Source organism: Xenopus tropicalis, chromosome 6 (assembly GCF_000004195.4).
Source record: "Xenopus tropicalis strain Nigerian chromosome 6, UCB_Xtro_10.0, whole genome shotgun sequence".
In the NCBI taxonomy this organism is placed as follows: Eukaryota; Metazoa; Chordata; class Amphibia; order Anura; family Pipidae; genus Xenopus; species Xenopus tropicalis.
The window spans coordinates 83914915-83940410 of NC_030682.2; the positions used below are offsets into that span (position 1 = coordinate 83914915).

Consider the following 25496-nt stretch of genomic DNA (forward strand, 5'->3'; position numbering starts at 1 on the left):
AATCCAGCACATTGTTCAAAAGGACAAAGTATAGTCACTTTCAAAGATCCTTTTCACAGGATAACATGTACTGTATCTGTAACACTTTATTAATACCTGTATTAATAGTATGTGGCCATCTGCTTTATGTAATTTTAGTGCAATCATTAGTCTAGATGACGATGCCGTGGCAAGTTGAAGCATTTCCACTGAGACTTCTCTATCAGTGATATTTTCAAACAAGTCTTTTCATGTGCACTATAGCGAGAAATGACATACTAGCAGAAATTTGCCAAGAATATTGGGCTGCAGTCAGCTGATCAGCTCTCTAGTGGGACACCTGAACAAGACAAACATATTGTAAACTGGGGTATATTGGATGCCACAGTACACTGCCATCCAACAGTCCTTAGGTTTGAAGTCACTGAGGGACGGGAATATTAAAGTGCCTGACCCTAGAGTACCATACTGGTAATGTCGCCAGGAGGGAAATAGAAATGCAGCACATTTTCTGCATCAGTGGCTACTGCAGCCTAGTGAGGCTTTGAGAAGCAATCTTCCCTTTCCTCACAATTGTGAGTGAGCAGCAGAGAAAATAAAAAGGGTCAAAGAAGTAACCCAGATTACAAGAGGAAATGTGTTGTCCTGCCAGTGAGCTTAATGATGACTTTCAGTTAATCCTCTTGAGTATTTTTCACAAACGAAGGGTTCTTGCTCAATCAGAACCTCAATCTTTATTAAGTTTTCTATTAACCGTAAACAGAAGAAAAATACTATTATATTGACTTTTATACATGCCAATATATTTTTCATTTTTGTTTTGTCTTGCAAGTGTTTGGTAAGGAAGTACTTTTCCAATAATCACCAAATCACACAAGGGAAAATTATCACCTCCTGCTATAGCCTTCCTCAGTTCCAGTATTTACAGTGTACACCACTCTTTCAGTCATATAATACAGATGCACAGTGTTTATTTTTTCTTGGCTAAATAAATTCATTTAAGCACTGAATGATGATCAAGGTCTGCACATGGTGGCAAGTTAACCTTCAAGTATGTCACAAAGAAATATTATAGCAAAGTGTTTGGGGGAGGCTTTCTCACAGTTTTCTTGGCTGCCTGGATGAAATTAGCATTTACATCTACTTTGTACTCAGTCCTGTAAGTCTTTATCAGTTCAGATACTTCCAAAGGGAAAACTCTCTGGCTGGCATTAAAAAAATCTAGAATGATAGATAGATGTACGCAGACTATAGGATAACTGTTATTTCGCATATATTACATTAACTATATAAGCAATAGAACTGGAAAGGATTACTGATTTAATTTGATGATAAAAATGTGTCAGAAGGATAGTATCTTTCAAAAAATAAGCTCTCTCACAAACACTTATCAGAAGCTTTGTACATTTTCCTCTGTATTGCCTAAACAGCATGTCATATCTGATGTTCTTGGTATCTGTCTTATCAGAACAAAATGTAAGTGGGAATTGGGACTATATTAAATGAAAGGTTGTATAGGACCAAAATGTGGAAACAATTTGAATGTAATACTGGAATTGTCATTTTCACCTTCTGTGACGGTGGACTGGAAGATAAACAGTAGCACTACAATGTTTTCCTGAATTATTTTAGGGACGACCCCCCCTCTCCCATTATAAAAATCAAATTTGCCATCTTAAAGCTATTTTAATATGTGTGTGTTTGTGTGGGGGGTGTATCCAGCCTTGCGGACAAATAAAAACTACAAGTTTCACGACTGTGCCTTGACCTCATTTTACCAACATTCTGTCCGATTTGGCTGATTGGTCCAGACTTCAGATACAAAAAGTCCTTCTTTGACAAGGGGTCTTTAACAAAAACCCTCCTCTCTGTACCCTCCCACTGAATTCACTTGCAAATCAGTGTGTGTATGTGTGTGTGAGACGTTCTCTCTCTCTCAGTCCTTAACCTTTCGGTGCTGAGTGCTGCAGCTCTGGTTACACAGCAGAGGCAGCAGAGCCTGTGTGCATGAGGGAGGTGCGCTCTCCCCCCTTCCCTATTATTAATCAGCTAGAAAGCCCCCATGGTTTCCTTTCCCTGCTTGGCAGAGTTAAAAGTGATGCTGTGAAGCGGAGCCCCAGTTAGAATGAAGTAGAAACGCAGTTGGAGGAGGTGTATAACAGATTCTGTGGGGGAAACTGTGACAGCAGCAGCAAAAAGAGGCGCTGACCAGCGTACCGGTGACTGAGCCTTTCTCCCTGCCAGTGCCACCACTTCCAGTCGCCCGGTAAGGAAACTGGCTTTCTTCCTTTTTTTCCCCTTAGGGCAGAGTTCTATGCTTCCAGCGGCAGCTGCTTCCCTATTGATCCTAATTGCTGCTTTATACTGCAGCCGGTTATGTAGAAAGTTAGCAGGAGCTCAGGTTATTGAAGGTCACCTCACTCACTGATGTAGCCTTTTGAGGGCTTATGGTATGGGATACAGGATCATGTGGAATATAAGCTCGTAATGTCTCTTCCAGTTTGCTGTTTGGTTCTTTTTTCCAGCTGCACAGGTGCTTCCTAAAGAGTCTTCGCCTGGAAATGAACCATGAACCTAGCCCAGGGCACAGTATTTTCCTATACACTAATCATAATCTCCAGTAGTCACAGTCAATTGCCTTGGACATATGTATATTGTTAGTGATACAGCCCCTGGATTTACAGTAGCACTTTCCCCAGCATACTGTATACATGTGCAAGTAAATTTCACCATAATATAAGATGCAGCCAGGGCACATTGTGGAATAGGGGGATGAGTCTGTGTGCAGTGATACCACTGCTTAGAAAAGTAAAGTCCTGCACTACAAAGGAAGCAAATACTGAGTTGCATCCTTGCCTATGATTCCATTTTACATGTAAAGAGTTTTCCTGTTAATGTGACAATTTGCTATGCATGACTAAGTTCAAAATGCTAATGCATGATTTTGTTATGATATGTAATATGAATGCATGGAAACGAACACCTGTATTATTTAAATTTGGTGTATTTCTTGACAGAAGGTCAGTCAGCTTCCAGTGAAATACTTTGTTCTTTTGAACTGTACAAATGAGAACAGAGCACAAACTTGATCTTTAACAATAAATGTTTGTATTAAAAATGCAAGGGGAGCATCTGATTAGCTGTAATTACTGGATTTTTTAGATATGCACCCTTTTTTGCTCTACACGCTCATACCAACTGCAGCTTGACCTCCCTGGGAAGGATAATAGTGTTTTGCTGTTTGAAAAAAAAAGAAGAAAAAAAGGAAGCGGTCCCATAATAGAGTGACAGCCACAAAGAAAGAGCAATTATTCTCGAATTTGGCATGAGGTATCTCTTCCATCTGCTAGAATGCACAATACAAAAAAAGATTCAGCTACAACAGGTACAGCCAAACTGTCTATATCTGAGAACATCACAGTCAGGCTTTCATAGCCCACATTAAAGTGTTAGCCAGAGAAATGAAAATTTTACTGCTGGCTGAATTCAAGCAGCACTCAGCTTTGTGCAAGAGAATCAGCACTAACACCAGATAATGACATTAATTTGATTTGCACACCTTACTGCACTTACTTTCGCTATGTGAGTAAAAGAAGAAATTATATCTGTGTGATTTTCTCAACATATTTCAGATCCTTTATTTATTCATGTGAAAAGCCAGGCATAAATGAACATGCATTATAGAATAAAAACCTCCACTTGAGTCTCTTTGCTGCCACTGTAAGGCCTAACATTATGTGGCGTTTATATTTTATTGTCATAACTTTTTTTTTTTTTTTTCTAATGCCTCTGGAATTTGGTCTGTTTTCTGGCTTAGAAATCTCTAACTTTTGCAAATGTCACAGAGGTGGGTGGGCAATGCGAGCATTAACTTATATCACCCAAGGGAGCCTGCCAGTGGATCATGGTTAAAGGGTTAAACCCAGTTTTCAGGGCAATATATTTGCTCACAGCTTTGGCAGTCAGTGTAGTTCCATATTTCTAGTTTCTGCCATTGTCCTTTGCAGTCATTTAAGACATGGGCACGCTTCCATTCCTCTAGGGAATTCAATGTCCCTTTAGGTTCTTCAGGAAACCCAATTTAGAGCCATCAGCTCAGTCAAATACATACATGCCTGAGAACAAATTGACATATGCAGTATTTTTTTTCCATATCAGTGTGTGTTAGGAGACAGTATTCATTTGCCGTTCTGAAACAAGAAAATGCCTAAAGATATGCTATTTGAAAAAAAAAAAAAAGGATGAGAGCTTGCCAGTGTGTTTGTTTTATGCAGAAAAGGAATCCTCAAACAGCACAGTAACTAAAGAAAGGTGATTAACAGAATCTGTTCTGCTGTTTAAAAAGTAGTAATTAAGAACTTAGTTGGAGTTCATTTCTCAGTGAAAGTGACTCTAGTTCCTCCCACCTAGCTCCTGTGGGATTGAACTAATGTTCCAGTTTGATTTCTCTTTGAAGCAAATGTCTATTCCCTTGGGAAATGTGATTCTCCTCTCCCTGCTTTTCGTCTGTTCCCATCAAAGAAGACCCGTTAATTTATTTGACTGCCTTGGATGTGGGTTACTTCTAATTATATCAGGGCAGCATGAGGTTTTTAACAACAGCTAAGTCAGAAAATGTATTTACTCTGTGATATTATTTTCATTTCAAACTGACGTTTTGCTGATGCTTCCTATATAGAATAAATATCATTAACGAGAGAAGTTTATCAAATTCTAAATCTCACATAGAATTGTGGGGAAATGGAATTTCATAATTTTTGCAGGAAATATATGCCTAATTCTTTCTATACCTAAGACTTCTAGCAAACAGATGGACAACTGGTTTTATTGAAACTCATATACACCAGTGATTTAATTGGCCAGTGTAAAATGTATTCTGGAATTGGTAAAACAATGAAAGGTGCACCCTAAATAATGCCAAGCCACTTTATTGCCCTCCCCCTTTTTTAATTTATGCCATCTTCAATTGGGAATTGATATACTGAGTAAATCCACATTGTGCAAATGGTATATTAGATGCAGTTGTACAGCCAGGGATTTCATTGTTACTATTTTGTCATTTACACTCTTCAATTTCCTTGCCCTGTGCCAAAGAAGCCGTGCCACTATAACAATAAGGCAGAAAGTTCTGCATGCTGAATCAATATCCCTGCTGATTAGATGCAGGATTTGCCTTGCTATTGAACAGCAAGTGTAGTATCTCAAATGTGTTCCAGCTAAGATAAAAATTGTTTGGGGGGGGGATGCTCATTTACAACTTGCTTAGTCATGACACTTTTTTCTTTAGGGGATACACTACCTTATCTCTTAGATATAGAATATGCAAGCACCTTAATTCTGGATACATTTGTATCAAACATAACAGTGACATATCTTCGTTAAAGAACTAATTAATGCTGTTTCTATAGGTCTACTGGGTGGTTTGGAAAAAAAAAGCAGTTTTCATACAACGAAAATGTCATGGGCTTTATGTATATACTTTTGCTTTGTTATATATGTGACTTGGTTAACCTGTTAAATACGGGAAGAAAGATACAAGCAGTTGATGTCCATTGATTTTTATGTGAGGGGGTGGGCTGTCAACAAATCAGTATTTTGGTCATGTGTTTTTGTGGTGCCTGATTGGTGAAATGTAATTATGATGTGTTTTATTTCCTGGAACATGCATACACATATAGACATGTTTGTGGAGACTTTTTTTATTGGAATCCTTACCTGGGCTTGTCACCTTATCTTTCCTAGGTTAGATAGTAACTTTGGTCTATTTACCTTTACCATACCATATGATTTAGGTGTCTGGCAAGCAGTTCTTTGCTGACATAGAAACATGTATTCTTGCAACAATCTAAACCATGTTTCATGTAGCATTTTGTTTTGAAAAATGTGATACTGACTGGTACGAAAAAAAAATCACATTCTACCATCATTTATGAATACATTATAGTATAAAATACTTTAGTGTGTTCATCAAAATGCACTTATCTTTTTAAGTATATTTTTAAGTATGCTAATTTAATTGTTTGAGAGTAATGCTTGGAGGAGGTTGGCAGTTTGTATGCAAAATGCTTTTTTCATATATATGTATATATATATGTATATATATATATATATGTGTGTGTTTGTGTGTATGTATTTATATATATATATATATATATAAACTCCATGAGTCATTAAAAGAGCCTTGTCATAAATTTTTATTTTGTATAAAAAACTGTAAGAGCCTTTTAAAGGTTTCAAGGTGAAACTAGAGGTGATTGTGTAATAGATCCAATCCTAGCAAATGGCTTTGTTTAAATTCTGCCTTCCTACACAAAACGGCTGCAGAGGCTGATTAATCATGGTGATTGCGGTGGATCATTTTCCTAGCAGTAAAATATTGCAGGGAGGGTAATTCAAAACGTCCTGTTTCTAAAGACTCCATATAGCATTGAAAAGAAACCAAATTATCTTTCAGAACTCTGTAGGCCTTCAGTTAGATGTTTAATGTAAAAAACCCCAGTGACTAAACGTTGCCCTTAAATGGTCCTTTAAGGGCTGGAGGTTAAGAAAGATTGGTAATGAGGGAAATAAAGTTACATTTGCTGTGTTACTGAATGAGTAGGACATGTACTTTCAATTGAAAAATGATGGCGGTGACTCATAAAGCAGCAAAGAACTTGTTTATATTTTATTTGAGCCATCTTCAGGCAGTGCACTACTGTTCAACAAGTTTTCAGTTAATTGTTAATCCACATGGGCAACAATTTACAAAGAGATTTTGACATATGAGTAATACCAAATGTTTCCTACACAATGTATAACCTAATAAGTTGCTGTATGTTCTGGAATTTCCCAATAAGCTTTACCCATTTCTTCAAGTTGCCATACTCAAATTGATATGAACAGGTAGTTTAGTTAACTTTGATGGCGTCCTCATGAGGAAAACTTTAATACTGTCAGAGGGGCCTGCTTGTATAATAGATGTATACTACTGGTTCCTCTCATTGGCATATTTGAGAGGCATCGAAAGACCAAGTAAGGCTGTTGCATTTACCAATTATTTGTTTCAGTAAATGTAAAATATCCAACCATTTGGTCGTAGTACAATTAGTTCGATAAGCTGGATATTCCTTAGGGCTTAGGCACTATAAAGACATGGCCCAACTCAGACTGTCTAAAGTAGTGTTGCCAAACCAAGAATCTGTGTGCCAGCCTCCTTTTAAACAGAACTAAAATAGGTTTGCAACTCAATTTACATATTAAAATGCAGATAACCCATAGAATTCTAATTGTTATTGTCATTGTTATTGTCATTAGTAGGATCTTGCTGTATGAAGATTTTATGAACAAATATTGAGAAAACCTGGTCTCATATAAAATCCAATTTAGCTAGAGTCAAACTTTACAATATGCCTCAGATTGTGAGCTCTGTGGAGGGACTGATGTGAATGATATATAATCTCTGAAAAGTGATGCATAAGTGTATCATCCCTATATAAATAACAGATAACAGTAGTTATAATTTACTACATTCCTAATGCCTGCCCTCAGTGCTGGCTTCAAGCAGATTTACAACAGAATGCTGTGACCTCTGCTGTGGATCCTGTAGAGAAATGACTCCTCACAAGGGAATGTATACAGTAAGGTGTAGGTGATACATTTGTGGAAAGGCAAAACAGTGACAGAGGTGCACAGTGGTAGAGCGTAGAGGTGTGTTATGTGTAAACAGAACACATATAGAACTATGCCAAGTGCAAGTCAGTGGGTACATTTTTATAAACATACAACTCTTAAAATTTAAGCTTATGAAAGACTGCTAGTATGTTGTTATGTTCCAAACTACCCTAGCAACCAGGCAGTGGTTTCAATGAGAGACTGGATTATGAATAGAAGAGGGGCTGTCTAGAAAGAAGAGTAATATAAAATAGCAATAACAATAAAATGTATCCTAAAAGAGCAATAGATTTTTGCCTGCTGTCAGTGAACCCTATTTGAAAGCTGGATAGAGTCAAAACAATGAGGCAACAAATTTTAAAAACTATAAGAAATAATAAATGAAGACCAATTGAAAAGTTGCTAACAACTGGAATTCTATAACATGCTAGTTAACTCAAAGGTGAACTACCCCTTCTACACGTAGATATGTGTGTCTTCTCTTGCTTGATTGTGCAGCACGATATTTACCTATGCCACTTTGCCTGAAATATTTATATTTTTGTACTCCCTGTTGCAAACCAATTATGCTCACTCTATATACGCCAGTAAATGTGTCGACATTTCTGTGGTTCATAGATAAGCACTGCCCTGCAGCACTGGAACCCTTGGTTTGGTTCCAACCAAAGTACTGAGCTGGCTTCCCCTGGGTGCTCTGGTTTACTCCTACATGTCAAAAACACAGGCTCTGATTAAGCTGATATCAAGTGTATATGATAGGGACTGTAAGTTGTAACTCCGGTGGACTGAGGACTAGTGTAAATGATAGACAAAATGTTGCCTAACCTGCAGTGCTATATAAATATAAAAAATAATTTAGCTGCACTTGAATAAAAGCTATAAGGCCTCATGCTGGATATGTCTGTAAGAAATGTTTACAGTTAAGTGTCTCTAACTAATTATATTAACCTGCATATCACATTGATAGAAATATGATTATGTAGGAAAAATAGTATTAATATAATATTTCTTACGACATACTGATAGCAGTATCCAATTGTCATGATGCTGCTCTGTCTTTGTGAACTCAGTTGTCAAGAATTGTTTTTTATTTCCATCAGTTTTACTTGCATGTGACACACCTAAACATGTCAATGCAATAATTTAAAATATGCTGCCCTTCAATCTCCTAAGAAATGCCAAGCGTTCACCTACAGCCTACGAATGCTATGGCTGTATCTTGTGATCAAAGGCTGTACTTTTTTGCAGTCATCATGTTGTTGGCACCCTGTGAACTTGGTATACCAGACATCACAAACATATCACACAGCTCAATATCATTACCCATAGTATCTCTCTATCATAACCCAAGGCCAATCTTAACTCCAGAATTTTCAGCTGTAAAGAAATATAATGTATATGATTTATATGTGTAATATACCTGGTTATTGAAAGGGAAAAACCTAATAATGCCATGTTGTTACACATTACTAGATACCTTCATTTGATATTGCAAACTAAACTGTTTAGAAGCAGCAGCAAAACAGAGTAAAAAGTTTTTAAATGATATTAAGGTAATGTATAATAATGGTTATTTAATATGGTAGTGGTGTAAAAATAAAGGGCAAATCTTTGCACAGCAGGCCTGTCGAGAAGTTAAAGTTCCACAATTACATCTATTTATTAATAGATTTAAATTAGCAGATGTACCAGTTACTGTAGATACATGTCATCTGACTAAGAATCTTGGGAATTGTAGTTTAGCAAGTTCTAGCCTGGAGGATAAATTGTAACTCCAAAATCCTCTGTAATGTTTTACAAAGCTATATACATTTTGTTACTGCCTAGGAAAAATTACAAAATTCTGATAAATCATCCACTTAGGGGGCCATTTAGTAACGGTCTGATTTTTTTTCAATTAAATTTTTTTATTGCTAAAACTAGCAGAAAAAAATCGCACAACACATAGGGGCTGATTTACTAAGACACGATTTCGAATCCGAATTGGAAAAATTCCGATTTGAAACGAACATTTTGCGACTTTTTCGGTAATTTTGCGATTTTTTTCGTATTTTTTGCGATTTTTTCGGCGTCTTTACGATTTTTGCGTAAAAACGCGAGTTTTTCGTAGCCATTACGAAAGTTGCGCAAAGTCGTGTTTTTTCCGTAGCGTTAACACTTGCGCGCAAAGTCGCGCCTTTTTCGTAGCGTTAAAACTTAAAAGGCGCGACGTTTCGCGCAAGTTTTAATGCTACGAAAAAATCGCAACTTTGCGCAACTTTCGTAATGGCTACGAAAAACTCGCGTTTTTACGCAAAAATCGTAAAGACGCCGAAAAAATCGCAAAAAATACGAAAAAAAATCGCAAAATTACCGATCATTACGAAAAAAACGCAATCGGACGCATTCGGCCCGTTCGTTGGTTAGTAAATGTGCCCCATAATGCACAACAGCGAAAAATTCAAATCCAACAGTTCACCAGCTAAAACGAGATTGTTTCTTGCCTGGAAGATCTGTCTTTGCTTCGAAACTTTAGAGGATTTCAGAATTTTTATGCCTATTTTGGTGCGAAAAAGTCACAGTTTTCATACAAGTTGAAAAATGTTGAGTTTTCGCAAGTTTTCTGTGACTTTTCCTGCAGTTTTAGTAAATCTGCCCCTAAGTTTCTCATGATGTAGCTAAGGGGTATATTTATCATGCTGTGTAAAAAGTGGAGTGAAGCATTACCGGTGATGTTGCCCAGGGCAACCAATCAGCATTTCGATTTCAACAGTCAGAAAATCAAAGCAAAGCATCTGATTGGCTGCTATGTGCAACCTCACCGGTGATGTTTTAATCCACTTTTTACACAGAATGATAAATATACCCCTTAGTCACATCTAACCATGGACTGGGCATTGATGTGGCTGTCCAAAGAATTTCACATATTTCTTTTTATGACATCATCATTTCTATATTGTTCAGCTGCGCAGTATTTGGTACTTTGCAGTTGTGGCGCTGCTTCTTTCCATATGGTGGATTGTTTAGGGTATCTGAAATAATTAATGTCAGTTCCAAAGTATTAATGCAAATAAGCATAAAATAAATGCATAGGATGTTAAAGTCTTCACACCTTTCCCAGGGAAATTAGTAAGTAGATAAACTCTTGCTGGCATTATTTATTGCTATGATGGCGGAAGATCAATTTGATAATTCTTTGGCACAATGTACACAACACATCATTTTTTAAGGCAGTTATAAATTAAATGGACATTGATGGTGGGTTTTATGAATCTAAGAGTAGTTATGAAATGTGTTGCCACCACTGAGATAAAATAGACTGAAAGACAGACAGAAGATAATGGATAGAGAGTTAGACAGACAGACAAGAGAGAGAGAAAAAAAACAGCACTACTTTATCTAATCCCTTAACACATCCTTCCACAGCCCAAGGAGATCTACGAGTAGCTGGATTCATTATAACATTCACTTTCTGCAAGAGACTGGAAAGTGTACATACAATATTAAAAGCCATCTGACATCTGACATCTGTCAAGTTGTGGGTGTCTTTGGTGCCCATTACAAATGATGGGATATCTAGAGCAAATCCGCTGTACACTGAAAAAAGCTAAAGCGCAGAAAAGAATTCTTCTTTTAAAGTATCCTCAGCTGACTTTGTGGCAAATAAGATGTGCTAATATAAAAATATAAACAGGCAAATTAGAACATAAGAAAAGTCCCAAGAGCATGCTTTCATAAATTGTTAACATTTTTCTGAAATGGACATGCTTTTCCTAGATGTGCTTTAGAATTATTATTGTGATTCATATTATATGTGAAAAAAAATAAGTATCATACAAATTAGAGGACTGAGAAAGTTTCAGTTGAATTTCTGCAGTTATCCGGTAAAGCACTGGCTTTCTTTGGTACCAATGGCCATAATCCCCTTTCAAGCCAACAGGCTAAAATATGTGCCTCACATTACCATTTAATTTCACTTTAAAACTCAAGGACTTTTATGCACATGAGAGCAAGGTCTTATGCTGGTTTATGTCTTAGCAGAGAACTGTCAGGTTAATGAAAAACAGAGTAACGGAAAATGTAAAGCATTCCATTTATTGTATAATGTTTTGCCTAGGTGTCAAGGCTGTACAAAATATTTTAACATGTATATTTGGATATATCTCTGGCAGAGAGTGGGGGGCCGCTATAAAATATAAAGACATGTTTATAATAAATATGCAGGATCTATGAAAGCAGACCTTGCCTGATAAGAAAGAAGTGCTGATATTTACATACCACGGGACCACCTGAGGTTAGGTTTATACACGGCTACAAGCAAGAATTAATTATAGACGGTGTTATGTTTAAACAGGGATAACTTGAATGCATTTTACAAAATGTACAGCATGTTCAATACCTTTTTTCCACTGGGCTTTAGCTGTGCACTAATAATAATAGGAGTATTATATAAACATTTTGTGTTAAATAGTACCAAAAATATTCTAAAGCCATGCTCAGGGCTAGACTCAAATATGGTACAGTGTTGCCTAGATAAGAGCTATTCCAATGGAAAGCACCAAGAAAAAGTCATAAATGCAGGTAGTGGGGGACTAAAGCCACACTGTAATCCACAGAAACCTTTAAATATTTGCATACATTTAACTGAGCTGGACTATTCAAATATAAATCATGATTAGTTGTTGTGTATATATAAATATATATATATGTATATACACACACACACACACACACAAATATACATATACTGAGGAAAGCTAACCACGTTTGTGTGTAATCCAGTAGATGTCTACATGCTGACTGCTCACTTTCCACCAATTTGTCATGTATGGTGCCCTTCATCACACAAATTAATGGCAATAGTGTAAACATCATTACAATATTTAATATAACTTTACTAAGGAACATACTTTTTCAGAGACTTCATGTTCTGTGGAGTTTGCAATCAATTTTTGCAGATGAAGGCCAATAGAAAAACAAACAGGGCTCATTGAGTCAGTGTCAAGTCTGTTTAACAATTGGTTTGCTTGTTGGTCTTGATTTTGTTGGAAATTCAGCAGGACGTTTGGCTAGGCTAGAAGTATTACAGATGTAATCACAGAAGTGCAGATGTGCCTTTAGATTTATGTACTAAATTTTATAGGGATAGTCAATATTATAGTCGGAGTAGACGCATCTCTTTACCAACAATTAATTTATTGCCTTTATTCTTAATTTGGCTACAAATATGTACCAACAACATAATACATTACAAATGTCATATTTATGTATAAATAAATAAATGTTGAAATGGCTAAGGTTAAGGGGCATTGTTGTTTTTATTAATAGTGTGTACTGTTCATTAAAAAAAAAAATTAGAAATGCTTTCAGATTTACAGAAGTCTTTTCATGCCAGGACTGTGTCAAACGTATTGCACACTAGTGGTCACTAGTTACACTAGTGGTGTAATCTAAAGTAACCATACATAAAAGTAGCCATACATGGGCTGACCTGTGCAGTGCACCAACTGAACAGAATAGATGGATATCATAAGAAGGGCCATATACATTTACAAAATTGTATGTAATTGTATTGATTCATTTGTCTGGGAAGATTGCCCAAATGATCATCAGCAGATAAAGCAAATGCAGAGGAGCTGCTGACTGAAGTTTTCCATCAAGACAGATAATACTTGGTTGCACCAGGACTGCCAGTTTATCTGTGGAAATGGCCCCCCTGACTAGCCTTACATGCCCAGATGGTCAAGCTGTATTGAAGAATCTGGCCAAGTTGTCTGACCAAATGCCAGTTTTAGCAACTGAAGCTGAATGATGCAGTTTACAAAAAGGATACTTTTGGTCTTTGTAAAATGATTCTTCTGTATTCATTGTGAAAACAAACAACGGAGGCTTGGAGAACCCCTGATTTGTTTTGTTAGTGTTTTTAAGAACAAGACAAGTGCACATGTATCACTACAGGTAACTTCTGCAGAGGTTACTGTTATTGGTTTTCATGTCCAAGATTCCAGTAAATGTATATACAAATTAAGCAAGCTTTCTTTTCTACCAAATCTTCAATTTTGCCATTGTTTTTAATATACATGACTGTAGTTGTAAAGTACTGCAAGATTTTACAGAAGTGCATGATTCATTTAGCTTAATTGAGTATTTCACTACTTGTTACGTCTAGATTATTCTGAAAATTATTTGACAAGCCCAGCTTCAAAAGGAAAAATCTAAAACCCATTTCCCTGTTGTTAATGGATAGGGAAGAAAATCATTCTCCTATCCTCACTGCAAACGATATTCATTTTAGAAACAAAATGTATCTCTGATCAAATGCCTTTTTATTAGGGAACTGCTAAATATTCCACGGAACAAACAGTATGTAATAAGACTCTTTACCAATTTTACCTAACTTTTGTATCAATATATTTTAGAGAGAACATATTGAGAACATATTGTATCCAGGGATAAAATGTGCTGACCTTTAGTAGAGAATAAACAATTATTATAACTTGATTTATCCTTTGCACTTACCGATATATGACTTTAATCTGTTAAGAGGGAGAAAATCATGGCCCACACTGAAAATTACTATAGCTGTTAATCCTCCCTCATTAAGGACATCTGCAGACTTCAAAAAATGTAGCTGACAAGATTAAGAGAAAAGTTTTCTCTTTAAGCTGATAAGACCTTTTGATGTTGGCATGGAAATTAGCTCTGTCCTGCTTGGTGGAGTGGAGAAAGTTTTCCTAAACAGCAGGGAATGTCATGTACTCACTACAGGGTTTACTCTTATAAAATGGAAATTAGCATGAAAATAGCAAGGCAAATAAAAATAATATCCCTTATCATTACTATCTTTACTATCTTTTGTATGAATTAATGTAAAATATATTTTAGAAAAAAAAGAGTAGATATGTTCTGAAGAATAAACCAGACCCACTTTACATTACATGGAAATTCATTGGAAATTCATATCTAGTGTTTTGCTACAAAAATTGTCTACTTAAAGGGATATTTTCATAACTGATTCTACTTTGGCGCATCTGATAACATGTGGTAGAGCCAAGAAGGTTGTAACCTAATAGACTGTACCCTGCAGCTATTCAAAGATCCTTTAGCTGCATACACAGTTACCTGCAGTGCAAACTTGCCTACTGTCTGCATGAGAACCTATTTTGTTTTGTCTCTTAAATTAGGGAATATAGCTATTGTGTTTTGAAAGTACTTCTACAACTGCAACTGATGCAACTGTTAATAGCTTTGGATAAAAAAATTAGGATCATTACTTATATCCCACTTGCTCTTGTATCCAAATAAAGTTCCTCACCCATGCTGCTAGCAAACATTCAGTGTCTATAAGTGATTTTGTCCATATTGCTTTATTTTCCCCAGTGATATCTATAGATAATAAGTTTGAAAACACCTGACACATTATTAACATACATTTATAAAACACACCAATATGTCCTGTAATACTGTTCAATATATAAAACGAACATACTAATAATATATACAGATTGGTAGAGGCAGAGGTGCTCTGTCTAACAGATACATGATATTAGAAAAGAAAACTAAGTTAGTTGAGTCACTGGCACATAGAATTGCTATGATTTGCAGCAGGGAAATTATCGTCATCATTTCAGGGTTAGGTTATATTAATTAATCACTAGTGATGAGCGAATCTGTCCTGTTTGGCTTTTCAAAAAAATGCTGTGCGGCAAATAAAATTGTCACACACGTAATTTTTTTGATGCGTGCAACAATTTTTGGACACACATAAAAAATGCTGCACGTAATAAAAATAACATTTTTTTTTTAACGCATCATTTTTTTGTTGTGCGTGACAATTTTTGGTTGCCACGGCTGTCAAATTTTTGTTGTGCAGCAAATTTTTCTGCATCAAATTTTGTTGCCCGCTTCGTGAAAAAAATCCATTAATGGCAAAACACTGAAATTCACCACAAATCCATGCCTTACCACAAAATTTTGCCCATTTCAGCAAAAACGCTATAACCTCAACAAGATAAGCAGTCAATAAATATTACCCTACTCAGATTTTCACCACATTCTCTAAGGGCAATGAAACATGGAGCATTTTGTGAGAGACATGTACTGTATGCCAATGCCCTTAGAACAACATCATGTTGAATCAAAGTTGAAAGCTTTTACAAAAATCTGCAAATCATAAATTGTTTCCCTACTTTAGCTACTAACTGTAACAATTTAAGATGCTAAAGGTACCACAGCCAATGATGAGGAACAAGTACTCCCTTCTTTACTTTCCAATAACAGCTGCCAGCTCTTTTGGAATGAATCAGGGCTATGAACAATACAAGAACTGTAGTCACTGGATGAAAGATATGCACACAGAGTGATTTCAGCAGCTTTTCTGAATTAAATCACTCTGTGTTCCATTGTTTTTTGATATCAACTAGTTTGCTCCTTATGTGCTCCTATTTGCAACATGCTAACAAATTACCCAAATGATGTCCTTGCATTCACCACAATGCATGATAATCTCTGCTGCCTCTAAGCTCTCTTCCTATATGCCTGGTGAGCTGGCCCTTTTAGCTTTTGAGCTGGTCATATCAGGTCACACTTGTGATTGCGGCTGTTTGTGTGATTTATTGTACAGTTTTACGATGCTGCTCAACAGTAATACAAATCACACAGAGTACTGTCCCATCCTAATATATGTGAGTGTGTTTACACTGTATGTTCTTTTACTGGCATAAACAAATACAGCAATCAACAGTTTACGCTTGATGAAAAGAAAAGAAAAAGAAGTTGAGTTTTATTTCCTCGGAGTGGCTGTGCAGTGCTGCATAAAGACTGGAGTGATTTCCCTATTGGCACTTGGGGAAGGCAGTTGGGTTTATTGTGGCTTGATGATATATTTTATGGGTCTGTGTTCTCTAAGTAGAAAAATCTTTACTTAGTGCAGACTTTATTTCTATCCCTAAATGCTAGAGTCTTTTATGAGATGAATCTCCAAAAGTTATAATTTGCTTTCTGTTTTCTATTACTATCAGGACAGACTCCTTATCTAAAAGTTTTCAGCTGCAATATTTGTAAAGCAGCTTGCAATTTTGGCTGCTGCAAAAAAGTTGAAAAAAGTAGCTAAGCAAACTCACAGCCATCTGATGTCTTGTCCCAGTAGATCTACCTTGTGAATTACTTAGAGGCACTGCCAATAACTGAGCATTAATCTTCAAGACAATTCTAAAGCAAGTTAAATTGACTTGACATGCTGTTAACAATTAGATATTACAGATGGGCTTTGAACAGAGAAACTTTTTTTTGTAACGTGATTGATTAATGAAGTCATAATGAATCAAGAAACGTTCCTTAGCATTGGCAATGTGTAGAGGATCTTTCTATAACTCCTTAACAACCTTACACTGTTATGTTAAAAACACTGTTTCTGTTTTTATTATCTAATGTTGTGTAGATAATACTAAATGGCAAAACTAAAAATGATTTACCAAATACATCACTGTTGAATAAAATAGTATGGTAAAATATATGGGCATAACAATCTTATGGCCAGTGGGGCTTAATTTAGTATGCACCAGAGACATTGCATGAGCAATATATCCTTGAGGTACTACCTCATATTTTCAGTTGCTATTAAATGTATTAAAGTGGCAGGATACCACCTTTGTTCAACAGAGTTCAGTAAAGGCTTGAGATGAACATACCTTGAAAGAGGTTGGAGGTATGTGTATGGCCACCTATTAATTCATACCAAAATAAGTTATCTTATTTTTTCCCAAAATTCTCATCTCTTCTCAAAGTCTTTCAGCTAGTGTCCTCCCAGTGAGTGCCACAACAATCAAATATTGCTGTGATGCTTTGAGAGTGATTATTACTAAAAAAAAAAAACAATTAGGAGCTTGTTTTTGCTTATGATCCTCAGGGCACACTACATTGTGTGAATAGTACAGCATTTCCCAGTTTCAGTACAATAGGAAACAGATATCAGCAGTAAACAATGTTTTGACTTCATGGTCATCTCTAAGCGGACTGTGGCAATCACAAATCCTTGTTCTTGTCCTTGGTCTTACTCTTGCCTGATAATTCTTTACAAAAATGAATTGGAAGGCATAGTGCTTTCGGTAGGTGTAGATGTATGTGAGTTTATGGCCAGAACAAATGTAGCCACTAAATGTAAAAAAGAGGTAGAACGGTTTCCTAGCACATTTCCAATAAATATATTTTTGGAGTACAATACTTTACTCTTATGAGCTTATTTATCAGTATTTCAATTAGTGTATTCGAGTTCGTTTTTCTAAATTGATTAAATTTGCATATTGAATGCTCTCTTATTTATTAAGGGGGTAAGCTCTAGTGAATAAAAAAACCTGAATACTCAAATTTTCGAGTTTCAAACTTGAAACAAACTCAAAGAAAACTCGTAAACTCGACTTGAACATATGAACTTTGCCTAGGACAAGTCACCATTGCATCTTAGTGGTCTTTTTCAATCACAGGCTCTATACTTTTTAGTTCCCTGCCTTAATATACTACAAGTTCTGAAGCTTTAATATACATGAAGCAACAACAGAAATACCACTTTGTGCTAAAAGTTATTTTTGTTTAGCAAAAAGTGAACATTTTAAAGTAAGTGCATGGATTGCTTCATTGTATAATAAAGCTTTCTATATCACATGTAAACGTTTCAATTAGATAAGTGGCTAGCATAAAAGCAAGCAGACAGATATTTTAGTTGACATTAGCAAGAGGTTAAACCTGTGACATACTCTGCCTTTTTCTTACTGTCATTGTAAGCTTTTAGTAGCAAGACCTTTGACATTTCCCATCATTTGTATCAGTCGGTGCTATTAACTGCAGTTCTTTTGTGATTTTAATATTTTCTAACTGCACTCCACAACAGAAAAATAAGTCATAACTTTACTGGTGGCATGATTAAGATAACACTTCAAACTCAAAAAATTTGTCAAAAAATATCCAGCTGTATTTTATATGCACCATTCATACAGAAACTACTGAAAGAAATTAGTAAATATGATATCTACATTAAAACAATAAGCTATAATGCCAGTAAATGTGTGGCATACTCACTGTAAGCAAAATAATAGCTCGGATTCCTGTATATAAATGAGTGTTTATTGCTATTATGGTTTTTAATATTTACTAGCATGTTTCCACATTATAACTGCCCCTAAAGGAGCCTCTTGGCACCTCCTGTTCATGTCAATGGGAAGTGGATAAATGCAGGTTCTAATTACTGTACAGCACTAGCCCATTAAAACCCATCATGTGCCATAGCCCTTTAGCACAACCCATGGCACCATCTATATAAAAAGCTAACTACCTCATCAAAAACTCAGAAAGAAGTGTTATTGAATGTAAATAAAAGTCATAAATCTATCAGTATGATCCAGCTATTGCAATAGTTCTTCTGTGGAGACAGAATTCTGCAGATCTATGACTAAAATATGAAAATGAAACCTTTGATACACTAGTGCAATTCAGTCACATTAACCTTGAATAAGGGGCTACAACAAGAATTTTACTGGAACAAGAATATAATGAATTTAACCACCTGTAGGGCTAAGGGCTGGCATACATTTTTTGTAGCTCTTTGTATCCTGGCACATTTCAGCCATTCTTGTACCTCCTTTTACTTTGAATGGGATATTTTTTAAACCTCCAGAACAGGTGCTTTTTAGTCCAATAAGAACAATTCTTGACTGAAAAGCTGTACAGGAGTGTTAGACATTTCTGATGGGAGCAGCAGGGGTAGATTATGGTGCTTTTCATCTGGCCAAAATAGGCGGGCTGAAATTCATAGTGGTCACAAATCTTTTCCACTTTTCCTTTTTGAATGGGGAAGCCACCTGTGCCTGTGGCTGGAACTATCATATGGGGATTTCTTGGGAACATTGATGTATGTTTTCCAGACCCATCCTCCTGACAGAAACAGGGTCTCCCATATGCAGCATGTTGAATGTTTCCCATTAGAAGATATTGCCCATGTTGACAGTGTTTTAACTGGCACTGAGAAGACAATGAAGCCAAAAAGCAGATTTGGTGTAGAATGGTAAGAAACTGGCCCTGAAATTCTGGGCCTCTTTGTTATGAACATATTACTGCACGTTGCTATTAAATTGCACAATGTATAATCTACCAACAGAGCATTTATTAACAGCAGTTTTCCTATATTACTCTGTGCCTGATCCTTTTGTTGATATCTTCTGGTGCTGAATAGTTCTGAAATGGTGCTGGGAGCAACTTCTACAGCTTGAGGCAATGAGCTATTAACTGTCTTTCAACACTTGAAGGCTTATTATAGTAAAGGAGGGATAAAAATATAATAAACCTTTAAACGTATCATTGCTATTATTTCTTGCACTATGGGCGACTGTAAAGAAAGAAATCTTACTTTTTAGAAAGATGCTCAGACAAATTGGTATTGTTAAGATAACACATAATACCTGTTTGTAAAAATAATATCCTTAAATTGTTACACAAAAATTGAGATGATTGCTGTGACTACTGTGTCACTGCTTCACTATATCATTTAAATCACATGCTAAGAAGCTAAAACTTTCCTAATGCCAAAGTGAATTGCTTGTACAGTATGCGATAACATTCCCATTGCATTTACAAGTGTGAAAACTCTTATTGGTGTCATATGATGATGAATGTCATGGTTCTAAAGCACTAAATCATGTGTTTCCAAGCAGGGTGCATATGCACAAGCTAAGGAGTGTACCAAGCCCTGTATTAAAAGGATGCGTGAACTTAAAGCAGGAACATTGCTGATGATTTCCCTCCAAGGGTTGGGGGGTAGTTCTGACAATGCATGGACACATGCAATTTAGTTAATAGTTTTTGCAACCCCATGTGACCACCACTGAATTTTAGACTGACTGTTTTGTGAGCAATCTCAATGCAATGAGTGTATCAGGGATTTAAAAAGCACTGGTGGGGAATATCTATTCAGCACTCTACTTTTGAGGTGTGTTGCCATTACACCTCAGGGGTCATTCTGTATGCCCCTAATATTTTAAAAATGCACAGCTCTCTCAGTAACTAAAGTAAGCATTACTAGAACTATGCTCTGAAATGCTGCTTGCTTGAATTGTGTCTCTGTTTGTGGAGGCAGCTTTTTAAAAGCCTGCACAATCCATTATTAAGTGCATATACATGAGAAATTTCTTTCATATCACATTCCAGTGACTGCAATCTCTTCTGAGAACAAAAACATCTATCTTGGCTGACAAACAGCCCCACGGTACACTGGAGTAACTGCATATAAACATTGGCAAAACTTCATATAAGCAAAAATTCCTTAATGACAGAGAAAGCTAAATTCTTTAGCTTCAAAAAATCTTTTAAACAAGGTTTAGAAAAAAAAGATAAAGCAAGCACAGTTATACCCCATTCCTTAAAGATAAAAAGGGAGTTCATCTTCAGGAATTTCTCATTTGTAGTTGTCAACGCCAGATAATAAAATGAGGGTTATTTTTTGGCTGTCAGTATAATATATAAAAATTGTTCTAGAATGAATGAAAAAAATGGAAACTATGATATTCGTGTGAAACAGAATTACACTTACAGATGAGACCAATATACGTGAATATTCCCCCCCAAGTGGAAAACAATAATAGTAATAGTGTAAATATTTTTATTGGTAGTACAGGTATGGGAACCGTTATCTGAAAACCAATTATCCAGAAAGTTCTGAATTATAGAAATCTCCTATAGATTTCATTATAAGCAAATAATAAATAATAATAAAACAGTATCTTGTATTTTATCCTAACTGATATAATTAAAACTTGTTGAAAGCAAAACAATCCTATTTGGTTTAAATAATGTTTAAATTATTTTCAGTAGACCTATGGTATGGAGACCCCTTATCTGAAAACCCCAGGTCCCAAGCAATTGGACAACAGGTCCCATACCTGAATAAGAGTTGGTAAAGGGGTTATATAATTGTGCTATTAAGTTTGCCTTGTAGAGGCCAATATGGTCTGCTAACTTTCTGCTTTATTGGAACAAACTTTACTCTGTGTATGGTCCAAAATTGCCCCTTTGCAAAATAATTTTTTGATCAACCCATTCCAAATAGGGAAAGTAAAAATTGGATTGGATAATTATAATAGCCCCACACTGGTTGGGGCCTCCTATTAAAAATATTTTGGATGGAGAGCTGCTCATACAGCCTTTCTAAATGACCATGACATAGAGATTTCATCATTTTGTTCATGATGGTGGCATCTTAGCAACAACAATAGCCTACCCTGGACTGGGAATATATTCGCTCATCACTAGTGGTAGACGCATCAGTGCAAGGAATGCGGAAGTGGAAGGAGTGATTTTGGTTGCAAGTAGCTTTAAGGAAATTCATCAATATGTGTACCAACAGTGTCCATTTTGCATGCCGTGCAAAATTTCATCTTTTGTAGTTAATGAGCAGTATTGTTTCCTTCATCCAGGCCAACAAGCAACATAAGGTATGAACCCTTTACCTCATTTATCTGCAGATACAAGGGGTCAGATTAATAATGGGGTTGATGGATCTGCAGTTCCAAGTCTTCCTGAAAATAGGCGCATAAAAACTACTTAAATACAGTTTGTAATTGCGCTCCTCTCCAGTTGCATTGTTGAATCCATTCAGACCAGTAGGAAAACAAGTGTTTGCCAGCATTTGTGCTCAGCTCAGCCCTTACAGGAGAAAGGTAATGCTGAGCAGAATGTTGACAGCTGTTTGAATTTTTCGCTCCATGCCTCAGTGTATGGACATAGCTTCTCCCTGCATGAACATGAAAGAAAGAGATCAGAAAGAAGAATAAGGTAAAAAAAAAAAAGACAGAAGGGTTGAGAAGAAAAGTTCAGAAAGAATTGGATGGGGTGATGGTACAAGGGAAAGAAAAAACAGAGATTGGATATGTTTATGTTCAAAAGAGGAAATATTAGAACAGGCACAGAAAGAGAAGATGAGAAATATGGTTGTGAGAGGGTAATGGAAAAAAAGATAGGGTAAAAAAAAGGAAAGAGAAAGAATTGAATATATATTTATGAAAAAGTGGCGAAGAATGATGGGAAGAAGCAGCACAGAAAGAGCAGGTGAGAAAGATGGTTATAAGTTGAATCCGATGAACATGCCAACTGGGGGTGGGTGCCAATATGTGACATACCCCAGTGAATGTAATCACTTATTTTAGACCCTGAGCCAGTGCACAGACCCAGGGTAAAATGCACTGAACACCATGCTACCAACTCAAGGAACCCAGGGATCCTTTGCACTGTCCTAAATTGCTTATATGTGCAGTTGTGATCAAAATAATGGTTTTTGATGCAAATGTAATAACATTGCTCATTAAAGCTAAGCTACTATTATGACCACTATTATGACCATAGTTTTATTACACTAACCAAAGAATGGCAATGTGGCTCTGTATCTACTGTATGTAGTCTGATGTCCAAGTAACACATATAAATAGAATTTTTTAATTTACATTAAATGTTTCATATCACAAGAACCAAATGTGCCTTCAGCATCTTTTCTAATCATAACCATTTAGATTCTCGGATGCCAAACTTGACACCCTCTAATAGATAGCTACTAGGTATATTGATATTATATGTGATTACAGGTGTGATATTGTGAGTTTTATTTACCCACAGTTGTATCATTTATTCATCCCACTTGCACAGGGAGATTTACTTTCTTAGGCAGAAAACTTCAAGGCAGCTATTCTGTAAGCACATATTGCAATGTTAGCCTCAGTTATTGATGCAAATAAATGCAGCATATTTTTCAAACAACACTCTTATGCATAGTTACTAAATCTATCATAAGCGCTGTACTATGAATATATTTAGCTCGTGAACAACTCCACAAATCTCTGAACAAACAACATTCTACTATTGGAATAAGACTTATTTGTGATGCAAGAAAAACTAAATATACCATAGACCATAGCTCTTGATAGCTGCCTTCTTTGCAATTGCAAATTAAGTTTTAAAGATCCACATGATGAAGTTCAGCTAATCCCTGCTAATGCAAACTAAAAACCTAATCACACTGTTTCCCCTCATTTATTCTGTGGAAGTATGTATGATGACAGCTTTCGGTTTTGTAAAGCACTGCTCATGCAGAAACCACCAAGAGTTCCACCCAAACAAATGTTAAGTCTTGGCAAGAGAAAAGACTGAAGATCACCAGAAGGCCCTTTGAAATCTTTTTGCAACTGTGTGCATCTGTGATTTATCAGAAAGCACTGAAGTGGAGAAGAAATGAAAGCAGGCTAAGTATAGCCCACATTTTAACAACAGGCAACATAAAATTGTATTTAGTTGGGATACCATTCTTTAAAATGCTTTCGTTGTTCCCAAGATGACAGCACTACCTGTCGACTAGTTTCAGTTCACTTCCATTCACCAAAATAACCAATTTAGTGTTTTCAGCACCAAATAAATTAGACTGTTTTGAGATTAAACCAACAAAGAGAAGTATGGATCAAAATTTGCACAAACAGGCTTTGATATTGTGGGTCAGAATATATGAAACGAAGAATTGGTACAGAACACATCAAACAGACACTTGTGTGACTCTTCAAGGCTTTCCAAGCCCTGCTGATTTCTGGGCTGCTTTTGATTATAAATTCAGTATCACTGATGCACATCGGCATCAAAGAGGTGTCCTTTGCTTAAATATTCCCTAAACTCTTTTCTCTTCCTTCCACCCATTTTTCTGAAAATGCTGATTTAACTTTCTTCACACCTTATCTTTTGCATTAATAATATACTTTATAATTTAGAAGGTATTCAAAAATTGAACACATTTCAAAGAGGTAGCTTGGTTGCCTGAGGCAACACAAATCTTGATTGGGCGACCAAACTTTCCAACTCGAAATCCCAACCGTCTTAGCACTTTAGGCGGCATTTTTATTAAAGTTAGTATTAAACAATAGTGCCTAGAGACTGATTAAGAATTTATGCCTTCTTTATGATAGGATAAACTGTAGTCTATCATTTTGATATTTAAATCTTTATTTAAATTTTTTCAGAGAACAGGTTATAATAATACTTCATACTCATTAATTAATCTTAAATAAATGATGAAAGATAAAAAGTGAACTTTATCACCACCTTAATTTCTTTAAAAAAATGTGTTCTTACGCATTTGTAAGTTTCTTTTGAAAGCTGTAACAAACATATACATTTCTAGCAGCTGCAAGGATTTAATATAATAATGACTTGTTAGTTAAAAGCACTTAAGTGCATGTGCATTCCCTGGGGCACATATAAATAGAGCTAGTGGCTTATTCCCTTGCTCACTGTGTGCTAAATGTAATGTGTCTCAGAGATCCACAAATCTGTGTAGCACATTTGTGCATATCTGCATGAGAAATTCTTTTGTACATTTGGACTTGTAGTCCTCTGCACTCACCCGCTATCAATACATATATATATATATATATATATATATATAAAACATATATATATATATATATACAGTGGTGTGAAAAACTATTTGCCCCCTTCCTGATTTCTTATTCTTTTGCATGTTTGTCACACAAAATGTTTCTGATCATCAAACACATTTAACTATTAGTCAAAGATAACACAAGTAAACACAAAATGCAGTTTTTAAATGAGGGTTTTTATTATTTAGGGAGAAAAAAAATCCAAACCTACATGGCCCTGTGTGAAAAAGAACCTAATAACTGGTTGGGCCACCCTTAGCAGCAATAACTGCAATCAAGCGTTTGTGATAACTTGCAACAAGTCTTTTACAGCGCTCTGGAGGAATTTTGACCCACTCATCTTTGCAGAATTGTTGTAATTCAGCTTTATTTGAGGGTTTTCTAGCATGAACCGCCTTTTTAAGGTCATGCCACAACATCTCAATAGGA

At 36.0% G+C, this 25496-nt stretch overlaps 1 protein-coding gene across 2 annotated transcripts in view; it reads left to right on the top strand.

The window, feature by feature from the left end:
- Positions 1-1884: 1884 nt before the first annotated feature.
- Positions 1885-25496, top strand: part of cdh6 (cadherin 6) — a 130142-nt gene continuing 106530 nt past the window's right edge. For both annotated transcript variants that reach the window (XM_002935581.4, XM_004915314.3), the window contains exon 1: positions 1885-2245. The gene's annotated coding sequence lies outside the window, so the exon portion shown is untranslated. The remainder of the gene's footprint in view (positions 2246-25496) is intronic.